At 43.2% G+C, this 25,318-nt stretch overlaps 1 long non-coding RNA gene across 1 annotated transcript in view; it reads left to right on the forward strand.

The window, feature by feature from the left end:
- LOC102170218 overlaps nucleotides 1-24,757 on the forward strand; it is a 38,021-nt gene extending 13,264 nt beyond the window's left edge. The window contains exons 2-3 of the long non-coding RNA XR_310096.3: nucleotides 22,010-22,124; nucleotides 24,685-24,757. This is a non-coding gene — a long non-coding RNA (uncharacterized LOC102170218). The remainder of the gene's footprint in view (nucleotides 1-22,009; nucleotides 22,125-24,684) is intronic.

Raw genomic sequence — 25,318 nt, forward strand, 5'->3', positions numbered from 1 at the left:
CTGCAGAATGAACCTACCCACAGAGATTTTTGCCTACAATATTTGCTGATTGGGAAAGCATATAGAAAAATAGATATGACTCCATCTTCTGGTAGTGTGGAGTAATAGCAAGAGCAAACATCCATTGCTCTGGCGTCTTTTTGTTTTGTTTCTGTTTTAAGGTGCTCCTCGAGGGCTGCCTCTTCTCTGGCAGTGGTCATCAGAAGACGACTGCCTTATCAATACTTGTATTCCCCAAAGCAAAAACGGGACAAGGAGCAGCTTTCAAAGACGCTTCAGAGTCTGATGCTAAAATGCATCACTCATCTGTGTGTACAGTCCAGAAGTCATAGCTGCCTTCCTGGCACAAAAATGGGGCTTATTTCTCGGAGCTCAGTCAGTAAAGAATCTGCTTGCAATGCAGGAGACCCGAGTTCGATCCCTGGGTCGGGCAAATCTCCTGGAGAAGGAAATGGCAACCCACTCCAGTATCTTTGCCTGCAGAATCCCTATGGACAGAGGAGCCTGGTGGGCTACAGTACATGGGGTCTCAAGAGTCGGACATGACTTAGCGACTAAACCATGAACAAAAAGAAGCAATGCCCTTGGGATTAGCTCAGTGAAATGAACACACACCATGGACCTGAACATTCTAGAAAGATACATGCTGTCAACCGGTGCTGCGTAACAACCCCACCCCACAGCCCCAGCGTAACAGGATGGTGCCTGTTCTGCAAGTACGATGGGTCAGGGTACACAAGCACCACCCTCACCTGCTTCTCAACAATGACTAATTCTTCCCCAAGGTTAAAAAAAAAAAAAAAAAAGCTCACAGAACCCAGACCCACCCAGAGCACATTTCTGAGCAAGAATCCTGTGAAATGTTTGTGTGGGGGCGGGGAGAACTGAAGGACAGAGCAGTGCTGACAGGAAGATGTGGTCAGGCTTTCTTTTTCCTGAGATGAAAGGTAGAGTGGGGTGAGAAGCCGCTGGCTGAGTCGGACGGCTGGCCAAGCGCCTCACTTGGGCTTCCTGCCTCTGTGTTCCCCAGCGGTGCCTGGCTGTAGAGCGTTTCTTGGGATTGACTACCAGGGTCTTCCCAGCTGGGGTGGGCTGGATGGAGGGTTGACCCAAAAGGCACATCATTCCTTCCCTTAATCTCTAATGAAGGTCCCCAACATCCCAGGGAAACAGCAGCCTCTGTAGAGGTCAGATGATAGCAGCGCTGTGAGACCTGAAACAGGAGGCAGGAGCGGGGAATGAGGTACCCATCTGGGCAACAGAGCCAAGGGCATGGGTCTCTTCGTTCTGAAGCCAGGAAACCATCTCAAGTTTCATATCAAAAGACAAGCTAAAACCAAGACCCACACGTGACATCTTGTGGGATCAGCGATTCCTCTAGAGGGCGCTGTCCCGGGCTCTCCCTGTTCCCCCATTCAGTCCCATTCTGGGGGGATTGGGAACTCAGCTGAGGATCAGTCTCAATATAATCACGATATTGGCTACAACAGTAATGATAACAATAGCACCCAATCAAAAAATGTGTCAGTCAGTCAGTTCAATCGCTCAGTCAAATTCGACTCTTTGCGACCTCACGGACTGCAGCACGCCAGGCTTCCTTATCCACCACCAACTCCCGGAGCTTGCTCAAACTCATGTCGGTCGAGTTGGTGATGCCATCCAACCGTCTCATCCTCTGTCCTCCCCTTCTCCTCCCTCCTTCAATCTTTCCCAGCATCAGGGTCTTTTGTAACGAGTCAGTTCTTCGCAGCAGGTGGCCAAAATATTGGAGTTTCAGCTTCAGCATCAGTCCATTCAATGAATATTCAGGACTGGACTGATCTCCTTTAGGATGGACTGGTTATATCTCCTTGCAGTCCAAGGGACCCTCAAGAGTCTTCACCAACACCACAGTTCAAAAGCAGTAGTTCTTCGGTGCTCAGCCTTCTTTGCAGTCCAACTCTCACATCCATACATGACTACTGGAAAAACCATAGCCTTGACTAGACGGACCTTTGGAACTTTGTGGGCAAGGTAATGTCTCTGCTTTTCAATATGCTGTCTAGGTTGGTTATAGCTTTTCTTCTAAGGAGCAAAAAATGGGAGGAAGATCTAAATAGAAATTTCTCCACAGAAGACATTCAGATGCCTAAAACAGCACATGAGAAGATACTCAACAACACTAATTAGGAGAGAAATGCAAATCAAAACCACAAGGAGGCATCACCTCACACCTGTCAGAATGGCCGTTATCAAAAACATCTACAAATGAGAAATGCTGGAGAGAGTGTGGAAAAGAAGGCTACGCCCCCACCTCCTTGGTAGAGTTGGTAGCTCTGGCTCCCACACTGGTGCAGCCACTATGGAGAACAATATGGAGGTTCCTTAGAAAACTAAAAATAGAGCTACCATATGATCCAGCAATCCCACTAATTCACATATATCTGGAGAAAACCATAATTCCAAAAGATATATGCACCCCAAAGTTCACTGCAGCACTATTTGCAAAGACACGGAAGCAATCTAAAGGTCCACTGACAGAGGAATGGATAAAGAAAATGTGATGCAGACGTAGAATGGAATGAAATAATACCATTTGCAACAACATGGGTGGACCTCGAGTTTGTCATATTGAGTGAAGTCAGTCAGAGAAAGACAGGTACTATATGATATCACTTCTATGCGGAATCTAAGAAGGGGTGCGCTATTAACTTCCCTACAAGACAGAAATACAGTTACAGATGTAGAAAACAGATTGATGAGTGCCAGGAGGTAAGGGGTGGAGGGATAAATGGGAGATTAGAACTGACATACGCACACTGCTACACGTGAAATAGATAACTCATAAGGACCTACCATATGGCACAGGGACCTCTGCTCAGTACTCTATAACGGCCTATACGGGGAAAGAATCTAGAAAAGAGTGGATACACGTATATGCATAACTGATTCACTTTGCTGTACGCCTGAAACTAACACATCATTGTAAATCAACTATACCCCAATACAATTTAAAAAAAAAAATAGAAATGACCTAATTGTCCAGTTATAGAGTTGGTTAAATGAACTACTGTATAGTCACCTTCGAGAATCCAATCCTTCTCTTTACCTGAAAGACCTGAAGATTTCTTCTTTGAACTTCATTCATTTAGCTAGTTGATTGTTCACAGTGGATTGTTTCAGATAAATTTTTCCTAGTATCCTTTGACTCTATCAACTTGTAGATTAGGGCTTCCCAGGTGGCCCAGTGGTAAATAATCCGCCTGCCAATGCAGGAGACACAGGTGACTCAGTTCCAATCTCTGGGTCAGGAAAATCCCCTAAAGGAGGAAATGGAAACCCATTCCAGTGTTCTTGCCTGGAGAATCCCATGGACAGAGGAGGCTGGCGGGCTACAGTCCATGGGGTCACAGAGTCGGACATGACTGAGCATGCACTCAGCAGCAGCGTGTAGATTATGGGACTTTTCTGGACTTACAATTTTAAATACCAGTTCTGGTCCACTGTTTTGATTCTCTTCTCCAGTCATAGGTTTGCTGGACCACCTTTGCAAATTGTTTTGCATTTCACCCACTTTCAAAGGGAAATGCTTTGTTTGTTTCCTCATTTTAATTCATTTTTATTCTTCTTATTTTTTCTTTACTACCCCTTGTTAAATTTTTTACTCTATCAGTACTTTGTAATTTAGTCTTCATTGTGTGTGTTAGTCGCTCAGTCATGTCCCACTCTGCAACCCCATGGACTGTAGCCCACCAGGTTCCACTGTCCATGGGATCCTCCAGGCAAGACTACTGAATTGGATTGCCATTTCCTTCTCCAGGGGATCTTCCTGACCCAGAGATCAAAATTGGATCTCCTGAACTGCAGACTCTTCATTACTGATATATTTTTTCTCAATTTCTCTCCCAAGTCTAAGTAGTTTTTTTGAAGGAAGGGGGTTAAGGGGAGTCTATTTCTGGTCTTAGTTTTTATATTTCTGATTTTAGGTATTATTTTATATTCCTAAACGAATTTACTTTGGTGTGTTTCTTTCCAGCTGTTTTGAGTTTTCTTCTGTTTCTTCAAATTTTCTGATAAGACTTTGCATCAGGAAAAATGCTTTGATTCTCATTTTCAATTTTTTTACAATAATTTTATATGGATGTGATCTGCTTTTCTGTATTCTTATTTCTTTCACAAACAGGATCCCTAGTTTAAGAACTCCTTGGTTCTTCCCCCTTTTGTACCGTTTCTTTTATGGGTAATTTGGGTTATGGTGGCATGGGGAAAGGAGGCTTTTTTTTCTCTGAGAGTCCTTAATCATTCCTACTTATTTCTTTCATTTTTTCATTGATTTGTCTCCAAGGGGTATCACCCCCACTATATATATCTGTAACCTCTCCCCAGAAGTAATGCTTCTCAAATTCTGCCTTTCCGTTCCCATACACAATCAAACCCTTCCCCGTCTCCAGTGCTGTAAACATCCAAGTTACAGCCTGTGTTTTGTACTTTCTCATTCAAAGTTGACTTTCTATTTCCAGGGTTATGTCATTTGTGTTTTATCAGGGTTCTCTACTATCTCTCACCCTTCTCTTAAGCCTCCTCTTAAACTCACACCCTTTCTGTTGGAATTTATCCTGTCCTCTACTTGCAGGTAAATGAAAGGTCATGGTATCTCTGTCTCCTAGTAACGTCATGATCCTGCGTAGTTCTGTTTGCTCTCCTGATCGTTTCTATGTGGTTCCCTTTGGGAAGCCTCCACTGTTCTGTAACACTCAAGTCTCCTCTGCCTGGCTTCAGAGACAGTCAGCAAAGCCGCACTTCTCCCTAGCTCTAAGCCTCACTCAGTTACAGCTTTGGGGCGACAATATGTTCCAAAGCTCCAGCCATCCATTTCTTCTTATTGTTTTCAACTTCCCCTCAAGGACACAAAGTTTTCAATGATTTTGTCTACTAAGAAAGAAAATCCTATTGCTTAAGTAATAATTTCTTCATTGATTCACTTATAGCCAACAATATCCTATCTGAAAGCAGTATTAGCGGAGTTGATAGAGTAACCATTAAGCAAAGAGACACTTCATGTAGCCAAAGCTAAACATTTAACAGTGAATGTTCAGTATTCATTAAAACTATTTAACATTGAAAATCACTTGCGATTGTTAGTTGTTGCCTTTATAAATGCAGTCTCTAGGTTGGGATTATTGCCCTGTCCATTAAATCTCATTTAATCAGCAAACATTTACAAGCAGCTAGGGTTACAGAGAAGGAAGAACTTTATCCTAGCCGTGAAGAAAGTCTTTATGGATGGGGCTGGGGGTGGGGTGGGGACAGATAAGTTTAAATTATCATTCAGAGTTATGAGAACCTGAATACATGTTTGTTCCCGGTAGAGTAGGGTCAAAGGAGAAGAAGGATCAAGTCTGCTCGGGTGAATCAGAAAAGATTTCATGAAGGATATGTCTAATCCACATCTTAAGAGGATGAGTAAAAACGTTTATAAACTCAGCTTGTTCCAGGAATCAGTGCCTCTCAAAACTGCCTTCCAAAAACAGTCAGAAACACAAGTTGGAGCCACCTCCACACCTTCTCTCCTCAAACACATAAACACACACACACACACACACACACTTAAACATGGAACTCAAGAGAAAGTGAATATATTCTGTTCTTCTTTTAAAGTCCTGTTTTTAACTATGGGAGCATATCAGAATCATCTGAAGAACTTTAAAATCTTCAAAACGCCCAAGCCAGAGGCCTCTCTGTTAACAATCTTGTATCATGCAATCACTGACATCAAGGTTTACACAACCTTGCTCTCTGATGCAGAGAGAATTAGACTAAAGGACCTCTGTCTATCACTCTAGATTTCCCCAAGGCACAGAAGACTTCTCTCTACAGAATTAGAATTCTCCCTTTAGACTGTAAAGGTATGTCAGTCAAAATAGCTTTTGAGTATTTCTAGGGTAAAACATGGAAGGCCTCAGTTCTCAAAGAATAAATTCATGAGCTCCATGGCGGTGCAGAGTGGGGAGACAGGACTATTTCCCCAGCCCCCTGTAGGGTGAATCGAGTCAACAGTACTGTCTGAACACTCTCAGTGAAACAGCAAGTCACTTTTCCTAGTGCTTTCTTTCTTCCAGGAAAATATAAACCCATTGAGTTGGTCGTGAGTTCCTTCCGCTTTGCTTGATCAACGTTAGCAGGGAATCTCCTGAGAAACCTCTCTTGGGTGCAAGGGCCAGCTGAGTCCCATCACCCACCCCTGCCAGTGACACCTGACTGTGTCTGATGAAAAGCTCTGGAGCTTTGTGTGTCAATCTTCCGGTTTTGCCAAACAGCTGCAGTCGGATGTTCGGCAACATGTGGGCACATATCCCAGGAAAATGCTTTGGATTTTAAACTCAGGGGCCTGTTATTTTCAACTTCTCCAGGTCCAAACTGCCTCAGGTCAAGGTGATGGGGGCGTGGGGATAGTAAGAAGGATCAGAGATGAGTTACATGTTTGGGAGAACCCCACCCCCACAAAGCCTGGACCTTTTGTCGGGGACTTGCCAGCAGCTATATTCTTTCTTTCTAACCTCTCAGGATTCTGTGAAGAAGCATAAGACATCTTCTTTTCTCCTTTTCAATCTCAAATCTGGCAGAGTTTACAGACTTCATGAGGGGAGAGATAAGAAAAGCTCAGGAGCTGACAACCATCCGCTCGTCAGGCACTTACCGTGAGCTGACTCCTCTTTGAACTGCAGGGGAAAAAACATGAGAAGAGTCCCTGCCTACTTTTTTTTAATAGATTGGCACCAACTTTTTAAAATACGTATTTATTTATATTTGGCTGCACCAGTCTTGGTTGCGGCACACCGGATCTTCTGTTGCGGCGTGCAGATTCTTAGTTGTGGTCTGTGGCAATCCAGTTACCTGACCAGAGATCAAAGCCAGCCTCCCTACGTTGGGAGCATAGAGTCTTAGCGGCTGGACCACCCGGGAAGATCCCCCCAGTCCTTGACTTCTTCGAGCTTCCTCCCTAGAAGAGAGAGAGACCAGGACACAGTGGATTTTAAAGCGCTCAGCATCCTTGCAGACACCTAGCGGGAATGCAGCTGCCCCCAAATCAAGCAGCCCAGTGACCTACCAGCCACCCTGCCTTCCTGCCCAACCTCCCCTCGCACTCTCCCACCTTTCGCTCACGGCACATTTATTTCCTACTTGTTGCTCCAAATCGCGAAGCATTTTCCCAACTCCAGGCCTTTCATTTGTTGTGGCCTCTGTAGGAAAATACATTTTCCCCAGGTTTTGCTAAGTCTGCCCCATTTTTGCCCTTCAGCTTGTTTGTCTCTTCCTTGAGGAGACTTTCTTTGAAGTCTCCTCCAACTCAGAACATATAGGTTTTACTTTTACCGTTTTAATTCCTCTTTAAAACTTTCAATGTGGTGAAAAAAAAACCAAAAGGGCTGGACTTTTAACTGAAATATTTTGGTGATTCGTTTGTAACTCCTCCTTTCTCCCTTTCTCAGGCCCCTGGCAATCAACATTCCATTCTTGCATTCTATGAATTGGGCTATTTTAGATCCTTCAAATGGATACAAGCATACAGTGGTTGTTTTTCTGTGCCTGGTTTATTTTGTTTGGCGTATCCTCAAGATTCATCTGTGTTGTCACAGGCTTCAAAATTCCCTTCTTTTTAAGGGCTGAGCGGTATTCCATTGTATGTACAGATCGTGTTCTTTACCTGTTCATCTGTTGATGAACATTTAAGTTGTGTCCACATTACAGCTATTGTAAACAATTTTTCTATGAATATTTTGTTGTTCGGTCACTAAGTCAAGACCAGCTCTTTGCAATCCCATGGATTGCAGCACACCTGTCTTCCCCAACCTTCACTATCTCCCAGAGCTGGCTCAAACTCATGTCCATCGACTCAACGATGCCATCCAACTATCTCATCCTCTGCCCCTTTCTACTCCTACCCTCAATCTTTCCCCTCATCACAATCTTTTCAAATGAGTCAGCTCTTTGTACCAGGTGACCAAAGTATTGGAGTTTCAGCTTTAGCATCAGTCCTTCCAATGAATATTCAGGATTGATTTCCTTTAGGATTGGCTGGTTTGATCTCTTTGAACTCCAAGGGTCTCAAAGAGTCCTCTCCAATACCACAGTTCAAAAGCACCAATTCTTCGGTGCTCAGCCTTCTTAATAGTCCAGCTCTCACATCCATCCATGACCACTGGAAACACCATAGCTTTGCCTATAAGGACCGATGAACACAGGAGTGCTAAAAAAAGAGAGGACTGGACTCTAGTTAAAGGATAAAACGAGACAGATTTACTCCTATGGCTGCTGTAAGGGAGTCTCCAGCATAGACTGAGCTCCGCTGCAACTAAGGCAAAGGTGGCTGAGGATTTCAAAGGGAGACAGAAAGGGAATATAAGAAGGGTATTAAGGGAGCTTAAAGGGAGACAACAGAGAAATGGAAAATTGCAGGAGGGGAGTAAGTGAAGTATTGAAACTGGCTTGGCAACGTGGCACATTCTGCCCTACGGCAATATTGTGTTTTCTTGAGTAAAGACTCAGCCCAGAGGTCACCTGTAAGGACACCGCCTGCTGCAGTTAGAAACCAGATAAACGTGTGGTCAGATCTCCTAGCACAGTGTTCAGTTGAGTCCTTTGTGCCATATGGGAATTCATAGTTTTCAACTATACTTAAGGTGTTTTGCTTTTTTACTTTATCAATATCTAGAGTTAATTGGGGCCTATAACTTCTTCCCAAATAGGATGAAATCTAACCAAATTTTAAATTCTCATATTTCTTTGGTCTGCTTTCAGTTACCAAATCTGAGATTTATTTATCATATATTTTAATAACCAAAACACTTTTATTCTTTGAAATACATTTTATTGTTTTTTGTTTTCTCTTTTCTTTTTTTACCCCATATCTTCTTCCTAGATTTATTTTGGTTTGTTTCACCAAGTGCAATTTCTAGCAATTGTTTCAGTCAAATTTAAGGGATGGCAAAATATCCCAGTCACTAAATGTGCTTATTTTATCCTCTCATTTTTGAATTGAGCAATATTTTAGCTGTGTATAGAATGCTGATTAAACAGTTATTATTTTCCTTCCCATTCAATGATATGGATGAGAAGACTTTTGCTAATATGATTCTTATTCTTCTGTAGAGAAGCTTTTCTCCCACCTTGTCCAAAAGGTTTCTGGACTTCCTTTTTTTTTTGGTGGCCCATTTATTCTACAATATTTCTGGATGTGGTCATTTTATATGTCTCCTGCCCTATACCCAGTAGTCCTTTTTAATTTAACTCATGTGTTCCTGAAATAGAATATGTATCTTTCATTATTTGTTGACTCCTTCTATCTGTCCTCTGCGTTCTTTTCTTCCAGAACCCCTCTTAGAACTTCCTATTTCCAATCGTTCTTTAATGTATCCATTTTTGCTATTTAACTTTGCCTTTTGAGAGCATTTGTCAGCAACAACAATTTTCCAGCTATGAGTTCTCTCCTCAGTTCTGTACAGCTTCCTATTCAGTACATCTACTAATTTCTCCTTTTATTTCAATAACTTTCTATAGCCAAAGTCTCCAGTCAAGTCTCTTTGTTTGAATTCAGTGTCCTTTCTCATCTCTCTGCATTTGCTACATTAATTTGATTTCCTTAGTTCTCACAACTAGTGTTGGTTGAGTTTGCTGACTTGACTGTTAGACTGACTTTCTTAAATGTTGCCTAAGTCTTGGTTTTCTGCTTGTCTTTGTATCTTTGACCAGTTGTCTGTATGAGAGCTGGATTATACTACCTGTTACCAGTGATGAGAAACTAACAGTGGAGGTACTATCAGCTAGGAGGTCATTAGCTAGTCTTCTAGTCATTTTTGTTGTTTAGTCGGAAATTTATGTCCAACGCTTTGAGACCCTGGTGGCTGCAGCACGCCAGGCTCCTCTGTCCTCTACTCTCTCCTGGAGTTTGCTCAAATTCTTGTCCAGTGAGTCAATAATGCTATCTAACCATCTCATTCTCTACTGCCCTCTTCTCCTTTTGCTTTCAATCTTTCCCAGCATCAAAGTCTTTTCCAATGAGTTGACTGTCCTAGAGATGCCTTATGTCCCTTGAGTATCACCAGCCACCCAGGAGGCTTTTGTGCCTCTCAGGTCCAATGCCTCCACTTATTGTTCCAGCCTAGGGACAGACACTCCTGTTCCCACCTCATGAGTATGGTGTGATGGTAGTGGGGAGGGGAGGGACCAAGCCATCTGGACTCTCCTACTAGGGCACTGTAGAAGCCACTTTGACTGCTAAGAGCTCCTTAGAGCTCTCTCATGCTCTAGTATCCAATCCTCAGCATTTAGACAGAGTATCTGAAACCACTCCCTGCTGGGAACAAGCTCCCCAGGGTGGGGTTAGGGCCACAGCCTCATCAATTATTCATACCCCATCTGCCTCCAGCCTTTCAGAAATTCCTTATAATTTCTGGTCTAAGGAGAATAATCCCTTTTGTCTTATAGCACTGTTATTGACAATTTTCTCCTATATATTTAGAGGAGGAAAAGGACGTTATAGCATACACTCAGTTTATCATCTTAATAGCATCTTCTGGGTTTAATTTGCAAATTTGCTTTTGATTAATAGCTGTACAAGAACTATACACATAAGGGTATATATCCAATTTATTTGTACACATTTAAATAATATTGCAATTAAAATAATTGAACAACACAAGGAAATCACTATGCATTAAAATATTCTTGGAAATGATGTCTATATATTATTCCTGTTGGAGAAATATTGTCTGGGTTCTTACATGAGAACTTACTTCACCTAGAGTTGATTGAAAAATTGCAGAGGGAAACACTAAAAATAATACTCCCCCTGCCTCAGCCGTAAAGCCTTAACCACAGAAGCAATGCAAGGGCCAGTGTCCTTTGTAATGACCCCTGCCTTCAGGCTGAAGCAATATATTTTGGTCCTGCCAATCTGCTGGCCGAGCAGAACAGGCAGAAGGAAGGGAAAGAAAGCTGGCAAATAAATGATAGGGCTTATGTAATATTTTCAGTGTGCCAACTAACATTCAGACATATTGCATTGACTTGTCCTGACAATAACCTAGATGCCTCAATGTCAAAGGGTTGGGTATTAACCTCCATTTTACAAATGAGAAAAACAGAGGCTCAGTGAAGTCAAGTGACATGCTTGAGGTCCCCAGCTACCCTTGACTAGGAAACCAAAGTCCTTTACAAGGTATATCAGTCAGTATCCCAGCAGGACACAGAAGACATGCTGAACTTAGGAAAGGTCAAGGAGGGTTTAAGTAAAGGGACTGGACTTCCCAGGTGGTGCTAGTGGTAAAGAATCCACTTGCTAATGAAGGAGATTTAAGAGACGCGGTTTTGATACCTGGGTCACAAAGATCCCTGGGAGGAGGGCACAGCAACCCACCCTAGTGTTCTTTCCTGGAGAGTCCCATGGACAGAGGAACGTGATGGGCTACAGTCCATAGGGTCACAAAGGGTCAGACATGACTATAGTGACTTAGCATGCACACACACAGTAAAAGGGATTACTTGAATGGTATGATGGAGAAGGAAATGGCAACCCACTCCAGTACTCTTGACTGGAAAACTCCACGGGCAGAGGAGCCTGGCATGTTACCGTCCATGCGGCTGCAAAGAGTCAGACATGATTGAGCACAACATATGCAAATGGTGTGGCAGAGAGTAGAGAAATGATCGTTGCAGGCTCCCGAGCCAGTGAGAGGAAAGCGGTCCCCACCGCTAGGCTCAATGCAACAAGGACGGGAGGTGATTACTGCATGGATTCCTAAACTTTTGTCAGTCTGGGGGACCCAGAAGACCCCAACTCACGAATAATGCTTTTAAATGAATTTGATAAAATACTTAGAATTGCCAAAGAAACCAATTCTAAAATGATGCATAAAATAGTCAAATAAAATATGTCTGTGATGAGTGAATGAAATCACTCAGTTGTGTCCAACTCTTTGCAGTCCATGGAATTCTCCAGGCCAGAATACTAGAGTGGATAGCCAATCCCTTCTCCAGGGAATCCTCCCAACCCAGGGATCACATCTTCTGCATTGCAGGCAGATTCTTTACCTTCTGAGCCACTAAAGAAGCCCCAAAATAAAGACAGGTTGTATTAAACCAAAATTCCTCTAAATAAATAAATAGAGGTATGTTTTTATTTTCTCCATTAGAGTTTACAGACCTTCTGAACTCGATCCACAGGCCCCAGCCTAACAGCCCTTTGGCTACCGGAACCCAGAAGGAGCGAACCATGCAGAGGCCACGTTGAAAAGAGCAGTGGCCTTTGGCAGAGGGGCCCCATCCACACAGCCAGCCCAGGGAAAGGCCTCCAGGAGGGAACTGGATAACACCTACCCTAGTGTCCTTCACGTCTTCTCTCTGATCACATGTGAACTCTAGACTTTGGTGTAGTTCTTATAGGATGCCTTGCCAAGGCAGAGAGCAGGGTGAAGAATGCTGGAGAGGGAACCTAGGGGCAACTCTTCAAAATTCTGCAGATACGCCTATTTTTGCACTCTACTTACATGCAACCTACCTCTTTGCTCCGAAGTGGCAACTGGCTTAGTTTAGTTCTAGAAAGCACTCAACTGCTTCCAACTTCAAGAGACACCCCCCCCCCACACCCACAACCCAGGAAAATTTTGCCTAACCACCATTCATATCCTGTTATGCTTTCTCATTGAATAAGCTCATTCCCATTCCATTAAAATATCAAAAAGTGTATCATTTATATAAATATTTGTTTAGTGTTTTGGATCAAGGGGAATTTTATTTGGTGGCTTGTAACAAAGTGGCTCAGATGGTAAAAAATCTGCCTGCAATGCAGGAGACATGGGTCCAATCCCTGGGTTGGGAAGACCCCCGGAGAAGGGAAAGCCTACCCATTCTAGTACTGGAGAATTCCATGAACTGTATAGTCCATGGGGTCACAGAGAGTCGGACTTGACTGAGCTACTTCCACGTTCTACAAAAATCCAAAGCCGAAAACAAAGATTTCAACATAAATACATTACCACGTGTAAAATAGATTGCTAGTGGCACGTCGCTGTATAACACAGGGCGCTCAGCTGGGTGCTCTGTGATGACCTAGAAGGGTGGAATGTGAGGGGAGTGGGCGGGAAGCTCGAGAGGGAAGGGACATACATACACTTATAGCTGATCACGCTGTTGTACAGCAGAAACCAACACAACACTCTAAAGCAATTATCTTTCAATTAAAAAATGTTAAAAGATAAAAAACATATTGAGAGCTTTGCTTTTACTACAGAACAAGAAGTCCCAAAGTAGGCAGGATAGGAATAACTGCGTGGTGCCTTGTGATCGTGCTGTGGCTTCATAGGCACAGGGAACAGTGTCTGCAAAATTGCAGAGGCTTGAGGACCTCGTCTTTGCAAGCTATCAAAACAGGGAATCGTTACACTGAGAAGATACAATGTGGTGAGAGATGAAAGGCGGGGAGGGACGGGGAGCAGGTTCTGAGTGTCTGCAGTGGGTTGGGTCGGCCTCAAAGAGAGTGATTCATGTGGGAAACTGGGCCACAGCAGTTTCTGACGAAGGCGAGGATTAATGGCGATCTGTGTGTTACTGTTCTTATTAAAAAAAAATTTAATAGTATGACTGTCTTCCTGAGGTCTGATGCCTCTTCCCAATTTGATCTCTCATTTAATTACCTACAGAGAACACGAGCACCGACATGATTGTTGCCTCCGCCTAGTTTGTGACTCATGATGGGAGTTTCGGAGTAACAACAGGTCCTTGTCACCCCGAAACCTCATCTAAGATCAGGCTTTGGGAAAGACAGGCTGAAAACAGTTGGTGCCACCAACACCTTTGTTAACTACACCTTCTCTCCTTTTTGTCTCGTTTTCTCTCTTTCTTCTTTCCCTGTTTTATCTTTCCTTCACTTTTATTCCAGCTCAGGTTAGTCATGTAAATGAAAACTATGCCACATGGCAAAGATTTGACCAACTCCTCAGCAGACAGTCAGCCAGCCCAGGAGATGGAGAAGAGAGAATCCAGCCGAGGGTCACCTGCCCCTCATCCCTACTGGATGGCTTGACCCTTCTCAGCCCACTTGCACCTCAGTGGGCATGAAATAGAGCAGGACTGTATGGTCCTTCCCCCCATGTCCTCTGCCTGCCTTTGCTTTGCGGGGAACTTTAGTCGAAGAATAAGTTTAATCAGAGAAAGGAGAACATACAGAAACAAAGGAAAGTCATCAAAGGAGACCAGAGAGTCATGATGCAGTCATTAACCATAGTCGTTTCATTCTTCTCAATGGCTGTCAATAATATTGTGAGCCATCTTCTAGATACTGAAACACCCACCAGGGGGAAGAAGTCAACTGCATGATGGCCAGGTTGTAGTCATGACATAAACTGCTACAATCCTGAGAACTGGCCTCAAGGAAATGGAAACAAGCCAGTCCTGGAACTAAAGATTAACCTAAAACCACTAAGATGACACTGGTCAGACCATCAGTGATCCATTTGAAGATGGCTGTCAGAGCTGACTGTGCTGTTTCATCATGTAACGCCCTCCCCTGTTCTATAAAAGCTCTTATTCTCTGCTTGTCATGGGAGATGTCTGCCCCCCCAGCAAGCCCCACCCTCCAGTTGTCGGCATCTGAAATAAAGATGCCTCCACCAACCTGTTTATTGGTTTTTGAGCAGCAAGCAGCCAGACTCCACATCTTTCGGTAACAGGCTCACGTGAATAGTTCTAACCAATGGAAGGTAGGGGAAGCAATGTTTTACCTCCAGTCAGAAGCGCTTAAAGTGCATGGGCCCTCTCTACCCTCTTGCTTCTCCTTCGTCACTTGGCAGGATTCAGAGGAGAACCCCAGGAGTCTCAGAAAAGACAAAGACATCGGTAAAGAGAGGACACTGATTCCACAATGACTGTGTGCAGCAGAGAACACCCAACCTTGCTGCTGCTGCTGCTAAGTCGCTTCAGTCGTGTCCGACTCTGCAACCCCATAGACGGCAGCCCACCAGGCTCCCCCGTCCCTGGGATTCTCCAGGCAAGAACACTGGAGTGGGTTGCCATTTCCTCCTCCAATGCATGAAAGTGAAAAGTGAAAGTGAAGTCGCTCAGTCGTGTCCGACTCCTAGTGATCCCATGGACTGCAGCCTGCCAGGCTCCTCTGTCCATGGGATTTGCCAGGCAAGAGTACTGGAGTAGGTTGCCATTGCCTTCTCCAGGGGATCTTCCTGACCCAGGGATCAACCCCAGGTCTCGCGCATTGCAGGCGCACACTTTACCATCTGAGCCACCAGGGAAGTATATATATATATATCCCAATCTCCCAATTCATCCCACTTCCCTTTCCCCCTTGGTGTCCACTTTTGTTCTCTACGTCTGTGACCCTATTTCTGCTTTGCAAATAAGTTCATCTGTGCCTTTTCTAGATTCCACGTGTAAGCAATATTATATGATATTGAAAATAAGCAGCAGGCCGTGCCCTCAGAGTTTGATGGCTATGGGGCCACCTTATCAAACCCCCTCAAGCTCAGACCACCACAGACAGTTTTCATTTTTAAGAGTTGACCTCCTGGGATTAAGGCAGACAGTGAAGATCCGAGATTGTTGGAGGGGTGAGGGAAGGAGGAGGGAAGACAGAACATCTGCAGTCTGTCCATCCTGGCCAGGTCACAGACTCTGAACAAGGTTGAAGATAAGATGATCTGATGAGCTTTTCGATTCTATTCCATCTAGGCCTTGCTCAGGGGAAGAATGCCGACAGACTTTGCTCCTAGTACTACGGATACATGGAAATAAAATGGTTGGCTTCGGATGTCATGGGGCCAAGAAGGATGCACTGGGAATATAGTGTGCCTTGAAACCAGGTCACCTAGAAAAAAATCCTGCAAAGTGAAAGCTTAAATGAAAGTGGCAATTTAGGTACTTTGCACCACCTGACTTATTGGTTCTTGTTCTACCTGAAATCTAGGAAAGTTACTTTCTGGGTCCACATCTCTTTAAAGCTTGTTTGAGCATTTCTTTTTATTATTTTTAAATATAGAGCATACATAGATTTCAAGCTTTAAGTGTCCTTTTCATCACTGTTGGTAGAAATAAAAAAGCCATCCAGCTGTTCAGGCTGTTTGTACCAAGTTGGATCTCTTCTGAACACTACGATTCTGATCCTGCAAGACTGTGCAGATGGACAGAAGGGCCAAGCAGAAAGGATACAGTGATAACTCTGAATTTTCCTTTTTTTTTTTTTTAAGATTAACTAGTTCAGGGTCAGATTTGTTTTGGTTGAGAAAATACTACCCTTTGTCCCCTGTAGAGATTTCCATCCTGAAAGTCCATTGTTTCATTTGTTTGTTTGTTTAGTTTTGGGGGTGGAGTTTGGCTCCAACAAACATGGCATGTGAGATCTTAGTTCCCCTACCAGGGATTCAACCCATGCCCCCAGCGTTAGAAGGGCAGAGTCCTAACCACTGGACTGCCAGGGAAATCCCCAACAAGTCCACTGTTGCAGGGAAGAGTCACTGACACAACATCATGCTTACTGTAGAGAAGAGAGGGGAAAAGAAAAGAGCTACAGGCATTTAGCATGTTCTATCTACCACATGCTCTTTATTATATAATCGTCAAGAAAATCCAGTGATATAGGAATCCTTTCTTGTAGCTTCTACAGAATAGGAAACCAAAGTTTAATTTAAGGGACTTACCCAAGGTCATATAGCTGTGAAGGACAGAAAAAAATAAAGTTTATTCTGGCTTGAGAATTCACAGCAATAAGTTACTACCAGGGCTTCCCTGCTGGCTCAGTTCTAAAGAATACACACACCAGTGCAGGAGATGCGGGTTCAAGCCCTGCGTCAGGAAGATCCCTTGGAAAAGGAAGTGGCAACTCACGTCAATATTCTTGCCTAGGAAATCCCATAGATGGGTGATCCTGGTAGGTTATAGTCCATGGGGTCCCAAAGAGTCAAACATGACTTAGGGACTAAACAATGACGAAGTTGATATCACCAAATATGCAATCCAGTCACTGAGTTTTCAAGAAATGGCCCAAGATGATAAAACAGGCCATGTACACATAAATAATGCAGTCAGTCTCACCCATAAGTACTGAATAAAACTAACGTGAAGTAACAATCAAGTAAGAGTATTTCAAGAATGTGTCCAGGAGGTGGTGAGATTTGAGGAGATTTGAGCCTGCTCATTTACAGATATTATTATTTTGTAAACATCATTAAATGTGAATATTGCAATATAGGATATTACAGTATTTTGCTGTGAAAACTATGTCATGTTCTTTGCTCTATTTATTTTTATTGAGGTATATTTGATTTACAATCTTGTGTTAATTTCTGTTGTGTAGCAAAGTGATTCAGTTATACATATATACATTCCTATATTTTTTCCCACCATACACCATAGTTTATTTCAGAATACTTAACATAGTTTCCTGTGCAATGCTCTTTTCTTAATGAATTTATTTCAAAAATAAATTGAGCTCATTGCTCATTGCCTTTAAGCCTGAATAATCCTAATTAAACATGATTCTTGACAGATTTATACACAAAGCTGATCCTTCTTGGATTCATTTGTATATGAATTCACCAAACACTTACTGAATACCTCCTAGGTTTTAAGGTCAAGATGCTAAAGCTTTGTTTTCAAGATACAGTCTCACAGTCAGAAGATAAATACATATACAGTCATAAAATAACTAGCAAGTTTTATGCTAGGGATTACGTATGAGATACAGGATCCAGACAGGCGGTTCCCATGTCATTAGGGAGAGGTTTCATAGAAATAGTGATGTCAGGAAAGTCTCTGAAGGGTAAGGAGGAAATAGCTAGGTGGACAAACTAGATGGGTTATCGCAGGTCAGGGCAAAAGTGTGTTGAAAAGCTCAGAGAAGTGACAGATTGTGCAGAGTCTTGACCAGTTTATTGGAGAGTGGCAGAAGGTGAAGCTGGACAAGCAAACTGGAGGTAGACCAGAAGGATGAGCTCTGAATGCCGTGGGTCTACTAGACATGCTAAAACTGCCCTTTGTCTCCTTACTTTTAGAGAAAGCCATTCATGGGATTGCACATTTACGTTCATGCTTTGCCTTCTCTTTCAAAGTGCTTTCTTTCTCCTCATCCCACCACCATCTGGGCTCCTTCTGACATGTGTCTTCACCAGAGAACCAGACCTTCCCTTGCTCAGCTGTCTGCAGTGTGGTTTTACAAGTGAGAGTCTCTGGTCCCTCTCTCAGAACAGACACAAACTCTGATGGCTGGTTATACTTCCTTCCTCCTAAATCTTTCATATTGAAGACAGTTCATCAAGCTCTAAAAGAAATCCAGCATTTACAAAGTACTTGGTGACTTCTGAGGGTTGAAAGATACTGTATGTGAGATACGGCCGCAGAAGGCTAAGAGGCCTTGAAAACAATATCGTTCATGAAACAAATTAGAAAACCTGGGTCATTGCCACCTTTCATGGTCCTGTCAGAAGACAAGAATTAAGGCAGGACATCCTGTCAAGGTCATTTCAGATGCTATTATTCTTGTGAAACAATAATGATAATAAAAATAGCACTTTTTTTCATGACTTACACATTTTCAGAGCTCATTCATCTATGATCTTCTCTGAGCAGCTGATGGGGAAGGTGAACTTGGAGGACCAAAAATGCTCCCAACCAGACCTCATGGTTAAATGATATTTTAAGTGGGAGATGTGATATATGGAACAATTTTTAATCCACCATTCTGGATTTGATACCAAAAGATGGTTTCATGGGCAGCAAAGTTGGCCTCCATGATTCTAAACTTGAAATTTAGGTATATTCCAAGAATATCCTATTATTCCTATATAATCTATTATTCTTATTTGCTTATAAAATATTTAAAGCTATTTAAATTTTCATCTTTTTTTTCTACTATGGAAAAAATTGTTTTAAAACTTGTCATTTCCCCCAACATACTGTAAATGTTTTTTCATTTGTACTAAATTTACCCTTTTATACTTGCAAACAGTAGTCCATAGTTATTAATGATTGCAATTTCACTGCTAACAAAGAGAATGTGTTTCAGAGCCATACTCATTTGAGATAAATATAATAACTAGAGACAGAAATCATCTAGGAGACTTGGAGGGACTTTCCAGGAAACCATGGATAGGACCAAGAACTAGAAATCTTGCAAAGTGTGTAAACTTTGGGGAGAGGGAAAAAGGTAGGACTTGGGTAAATGTATCCTTTCCCCAAGTGTATTCTGTGGAACCCATTCTGTTTCAGGTTTTATGGTCAAATAAATTGGATATAGCACTTAATATATCATACTAGACTAGCAAAGGCTCTGAGAAGTCCTGCAGTAAAGTACTTTGCAAATTTTACTTAATCCAGTTTTTCAAACTGTTTGACAACAGATACTAAGGTTTTTCCAGATAGTTTTGCCCAAGGGTTCCACAAAACACACTTTGAGAAATGTTGCTTTGATGCTGGGGAAAGCATGGGAGAGCCTGACCTATACTTTGGGAGAAAAGGTGATCCACCAGCACTCCCAGCAAAAGCAAAAGATTATTTTACAGTATTTTTCTTAGAAGGCTTTTAGAAACACGCACAGTAAGGTAGCTAAGGAGAAGAGTTCTGATGTCCACAACTCACTTTGAAATGTATCCAAAATAAACTGAATTAACGGTTGCACAGAGGGATAGACAGATATATGGTAGAGTAAGTTCAGTTCAGTTCAGTCACTCAGTCATGTCCCACTCTGTGCGACCCCATGAATCACAGCACGCCAGGCCTCCCTGTCCATCACCAACTCCCGGAGGTCACTCAGACTCACATCCATCGAGTCCGTGATGCCATCCAGCCATCTCATCCTCTGTCGTCCCCTTTTCCTCCTGCCCCCAATCCCTCCCAGCATCAGAGTCTTTTCCAATGAGTCAACTTTTTGTATGAGGTGGCCAAAGTACTGGAGTTTCAGCTTGAGCATCATTCCTTCGAAAAAACACCCAGGACCAATCTCATGTAGGACGGACTGGTTGGATCTCCCTGCAGTCCAAGGGATTCTCAAGAGTCTTCTCCAACACCACAGTTCAAAAGCATCAATTCTTCGGTGCTCAGCTTTCTTCACAGTTCAACTCTCACATCCATACATGACCACTGGATAAACCATAGCCTTGACTAGACGGACATTTGTTGGCAAAGTAATGTCTTTGCTTTTTAATATGCTGTCTAAGTTGGTCATAACTTTCTTTCCAAGGAGTAAGTGTCTTTTAATTTCATGGCTGCAGTCACCATCTGCAGTGATTTTGGAGCCCCCCAAAATAAAGTCTGACAGTGTTTCCCATGAAGTGATGGGACCAGATGCCATGATCTTCATTTTCTGAATGTTGAGCTTTAAACCAACTTTTTCACTCTCCTCTTTCACTTTCATCAATAGGCTTTTGAGTTCCTCTTCACTTTCTGCCATAAGGGTGGTGTCATCTTCATATCTGAGATTATTGAGATTTCTCCTGGCAATTGTGATTCCAGTTTGTGCTTCTTCCAGCCCAGCATTTCTCATGATGTACTCTGCATAGAAGTTAAATAAGCAGGGTGACAATATACAGCCTTGACGTACTCCTTTTCTTATTTGGAACCAGTCTGTTTTTCCATGTCCAGTTCTAGCTGTTGCTTCCTGACCTGCATATAGGTTTCTCAAGAGGCAGGTCAGGTGGTCTGGCATTCCCATCTCTTTCAGAATTTTCCACAGTTTATTGTGATCCACACAGTCAAAGGATTTGGCATAGTCAATAAAGCAGAAATAGATGTTTTTCTGAAACTCTCTTGCTTTTTCCATGATCCAGCGGATGTTGGCAATTTGATCTCTGGTTCCTTTGCCTTTTCTAAAACCAGCTTGAACATCAGAAGTTCACGGTTCATGTATTGCTGAAGCCTGGCTTGGAAAATTTTGAGCATTAGTTTACTAGCATGTGAGATGAGTGCAATTGTGTGGTAGTTTGAGCATTCTTTGGCATTGCCTTTCTTTGGGATTGGAATGAAAACTGACTTTTTCCAGTCCTGTGGCCACTGCTGAGTTTTCCAAATTCGCTGGCATATTGAGTGCAGCACTTTCACAGCATCATCTTTCAGGATTTGAAATAGCTCAGCTGGAATTCCATCACCTCCAATAGCTTTGTTTGTAAAATGTTAATTGTAGAATATAGGTGATATGTATACAGCAGGTATTCACTATAATTTTAAAACTTTTCTTGATGTCTTGTTTTAAATTTAGATAAAATGCTGGGAAGAGAGAGAATACACACATGATCAACACTTGCATGAAGTACAGCTCAAAAGGAGGTTGTCAGCTTTCCGTAACAGTTCCCATCTGTTGACCACGTACCACGTATTATGCTGCATACCTGACAAGTGCATGTTATCTCATTTAATGCTCATATCAAATGAAATGGAAGTTTGGGGATCCCCATTTTTTTTAATGATGAGACAAGATTTAGCAAAGCTAAATGTCAGGACAGAATTCACCTTTGTTAAACCATGTTTTTTTTAAGCCATGTGCAAAAGGCGCCCTAATTATGATTCTCATTTTCCCATTGCATTCTCCACTCAGGAAAATATGTCAATGCCTAGGGGAATTTTCCTCCTCCCTCCAGCCACTAATCTCTCCACAGTCTTCAGCTATAATTTATAGTTGAGTTATTTTATAGTTAAATTGTAAGGAGAAGCAGAAAAGTAGAAGCGAATTATCTACCCCAGGAAAAGCCAAGATTAACTTTGGGACAGGGAGAGAGGGGCAAAAAGAAAGAGGGAGAAGAAGGAAAAGATAATTTGGAGGACGCGGATTGTGCTGGAGCAGATGGAAATGAACTCTCCAGACAGTTTTAGGAACAAGAGGAATGGAAGGAAATAATTTACAATACTGTGGTCACATATAGATGAGATTTCTTTAATATTTTTTGAGAGATGCAGTGTAGATTGAGGTTAGCTTGGTGCCTTTGTTTTCTGGACTGTCTTTCTCAGAATGTGACATTTCTTTGCCTTATCGTTTCAGAACTATGTGTAAGAAGCAGATTTCTGTTGCTAAGAAGAAGGCATTCAGTGATGGCATCTGTGATCACGTGACTTCAGCACCGGCCGGGACGATGGGAGGGATGCGTGTTGGGAAGGTACAGACGATGATGGGGACAGACATCCTCCTCTTCTTAATACAATCTGGGAGCTTGAGGTAGCCAGCCACACCAATCCTCACCACCATTACACCAGCCAAAGTGGTCTTAACTGCAGAGAGCTTTGGGTAACTATCCATGGGATTCCTCAAGTCACCATAAACGGCAACCCACTGAAGTACTGCTGGAAGTATGTCATCAAGATCTTTAGGTCTGGAGATGACAGGCCTGTCCTTAACCATTTAGCAAGACCAGGCCTGGGTTTGGTTTCTGGCTGCTTCTGGCCTGCAGCTCCAAAAGTCTTTAGCCCAGTTGATGGTTTTAGGCCTTTAGTCAGGGATTTAGAATGATGTACTGAATACAGTTGGACCTCTGAATCCAAAGGTTCTGCACTCTCCCCCTACCCTGCTTCAACCAACTACAGATCAAAAATAACTGGAAAAACAAAAACTCTAGAAAGTTCCAAAGACTTGTATTTACTACATACCCACTGGCAGCTACTTACATACCATTTGCATTATATTTACAACTTATTTACATAGCATTTACATTGAATTAGGTATTGTAAGTATTTTGAGTAACCGAGAGATGATAGTATACGGGAGGCTGCCCATCTATCATAGGCAAATACTACACTATTTTATATAATGCACCCTAAGCATCCTTGGATTTTGGTATGTGGGAGGGATGACTCGTACTAATCCTCCCTGATAGCTCAGTTCGTAAAGAATCTGCCTGCAATGCAGGAGACCTGGGTTCGATTCCTGGGTTGGGAAGATCCTCTAGGGAAGGAAATGGCAACCCACTCCAGTATTCTTGCCTAGAAAATCCCACGGAAAGAAGAGCCTAGCAGGCTACAGTCCATGGGGTCACAAGATTCAGGCAGGACTTAGCGACTAAAAAGAAAGAGAGATGCTTAGGGAGGGCTTCCTTGTCTTTAAGCTATGCATTTCCAGCAGAAGCAACCAACCACTCATACAGTCTTAGAATTTCTTCTTCCAGATTCTCTGGCACCTTTTACCAGCTCCACACCTTGCCTTCACTGAGCATTTTATTATTACTGACCATGCCTGAAAATTGGATCCATGGTTTTGCCACCCCCTGGCATATTGCCAGAGTTCCATCCCTCATCTGGAGCTGGATTTTCCCTTTCTATGGCCCCATCTTGGCCAAATAGTCCCAATCTTACCTTGCAGAGGTCAAGAGCAGAGCTGGTAGCAGAAGCTGCCTTCAGAGCTCTTAAGAAGACCTCTCTCCACTGTTCCCTGCTGCTCCCAGGGACACAGGTGACTCAGCAGAGTCAGCCTCTCTCCATTTTCCACTCGGTCTCATCTTGTTCTTGGTCTTTTCCCAAGACTCCCATGTGATGTGGTGAGCACCTGGGCCCTTTGGGAGGATAAGTTTACAGGTCCTGGAAGGCCACGCACAGGAGTTATTGTCGTTTTGTGGGGGCTGTCCTTAAACCTTATTTTGATTCCTCCATGCATCAATGAATTAGTGAGCTATGTCTCAGTGTGTCTCCAGAATGAAACCTAGAAATAAGGAAATCTAAGAAAAGGACTACTCGGATCTCCTCTGGAGAGGCGCTTGATGGATTGGCAGCCCCAGGCCCACCCTTTGGGATCTGCATCTGCGTCCATGGTGAGGCCACACTTTCACGAGAGGAGGAACACAGCGGCATCCTCTAAGAGCCCTTTACAGTGTGGCCCAAGACTCCTAAGCTGAATGACTTTGGCTCATGGACTCCCCATCTGCCTGATCAGAGCTGTGTAAGCCTGCACTGCAGACCTAGAATCTTCCTAGCCAGCCCTCCGTCCTTCCCTTCTTCTCCCTAGGGGCAAGTCTGCATCTCTGTTTTAAGGTTCTCTGCCTGCTTCTGCTCCTCCTCTTTTCCAAAAACAGGCATTTCTTGCCCAAAGTTTCTTGCACGTTTGAACCTATCTGGACACTTCCTTGGCTAGAAAGATCTGAACTCTGTAGTCATCCCAGATAGACTGAGGGAGGGGGCAGAGACAGGGGAGGAAGGAAAGCTGATGGAGGGTGTTGCCATGGTGACCACAGTGGTCCACCAGAGGCTCAGCCCTGCCTGGTACCTTCTGAGAAATTGTGCCACTCAGCTCAGAATTCTATCACCTGTTTCGCCTTCCCCTGCCTGAGTGTTACTTAGGTTATTAACTGTTTTGCAGGCAGTACATCCTGAAGACTGCCCTGCCTCTCCAGATGGCTAGATGGGCCCAAGCAGTCCACTCCAGAGCCCAAGCTCTTTATCACTGAGCTATGCCCCTCCAATGTATTACAACATTTAAAAGCTTGACTTTGAAACCAACCTGATATCCAAAGGTTACTTTTATTTGGTCACAAATTAGAAACAGTTTGGCAGTGAATATCTTTCTTACTGTAATATCTCATACTGGCAGGGTGGAAAAATCTATCCAGCTAGCAGCTGTTACAAGACCATGACTGCTTGCTAGCTGTGTCACCTTGGGAACATGACTTGACCCCTCTGAGCTTCCATTTCTTCATAAATCAAAAGCAGATAATCCATCTTTTGACTCCACAGAGCCATTTCGAGGATATGGCTGAGGTGGCGCAGCTGGTAAAGAATCGGCCTGCCAGTGCGGGAGACACAGAAGACTCAGGTTCAAATCCTGGGTGGGGAAGATCCCTTGGAGGAAATGGCAACCCACTCCAGTATTCTTGCCTGGGGGCAGGCTACAGTCCACGGGGTTGTACAGAGTCAACATGACTGAGCACGCACATTATGTATCTGAAGGAACTTCGTAAACTGTAGAGTGCTATCCAAGAAACGGATTATGCTCCTGGAATAATCTTGACCTTTCTTCCTACTTCCGTGCTCTCTGCTGTTTCTAAAACAAATGCATACTTTGTCTTGTCTCTCCTTCCCTGCACCCACCCCCACTGTGTTCTAGGCGCTTCCTCTGATTACAAAACTGGTTTCACAGTCTCACCAGGACAGGTTGTTTCATTCTATTCCAACCTAGTGTAGATAACACAGATTTAAGGGTTTGTAATCCATCCTTCATTGATCAATGTTCTTGGCTGTTACACGCTTGCCTGAGCTCCATCCCATTCAGTCATAGAGTCAAAGGCTTAAGAACAATGAGTGGTTTCATCTCTCTCTCATATCAGCTGGGAAGCTTTCTCTTAACCCTCTCCTCCTAAAGTGATCCCTA

This window comes from Capra hircus, chromosome 6 (assembly GCF_001704415.2).
Source record: "Capra hircus breed San Clemente chromosome 6, ASM170441v1, whole genome shotgun sequence".
NCBI lineage: Eukaryota > Metazoa > Chordata > Mammalia > Artiodactyla > Bovidae > Capra > Capra hircus.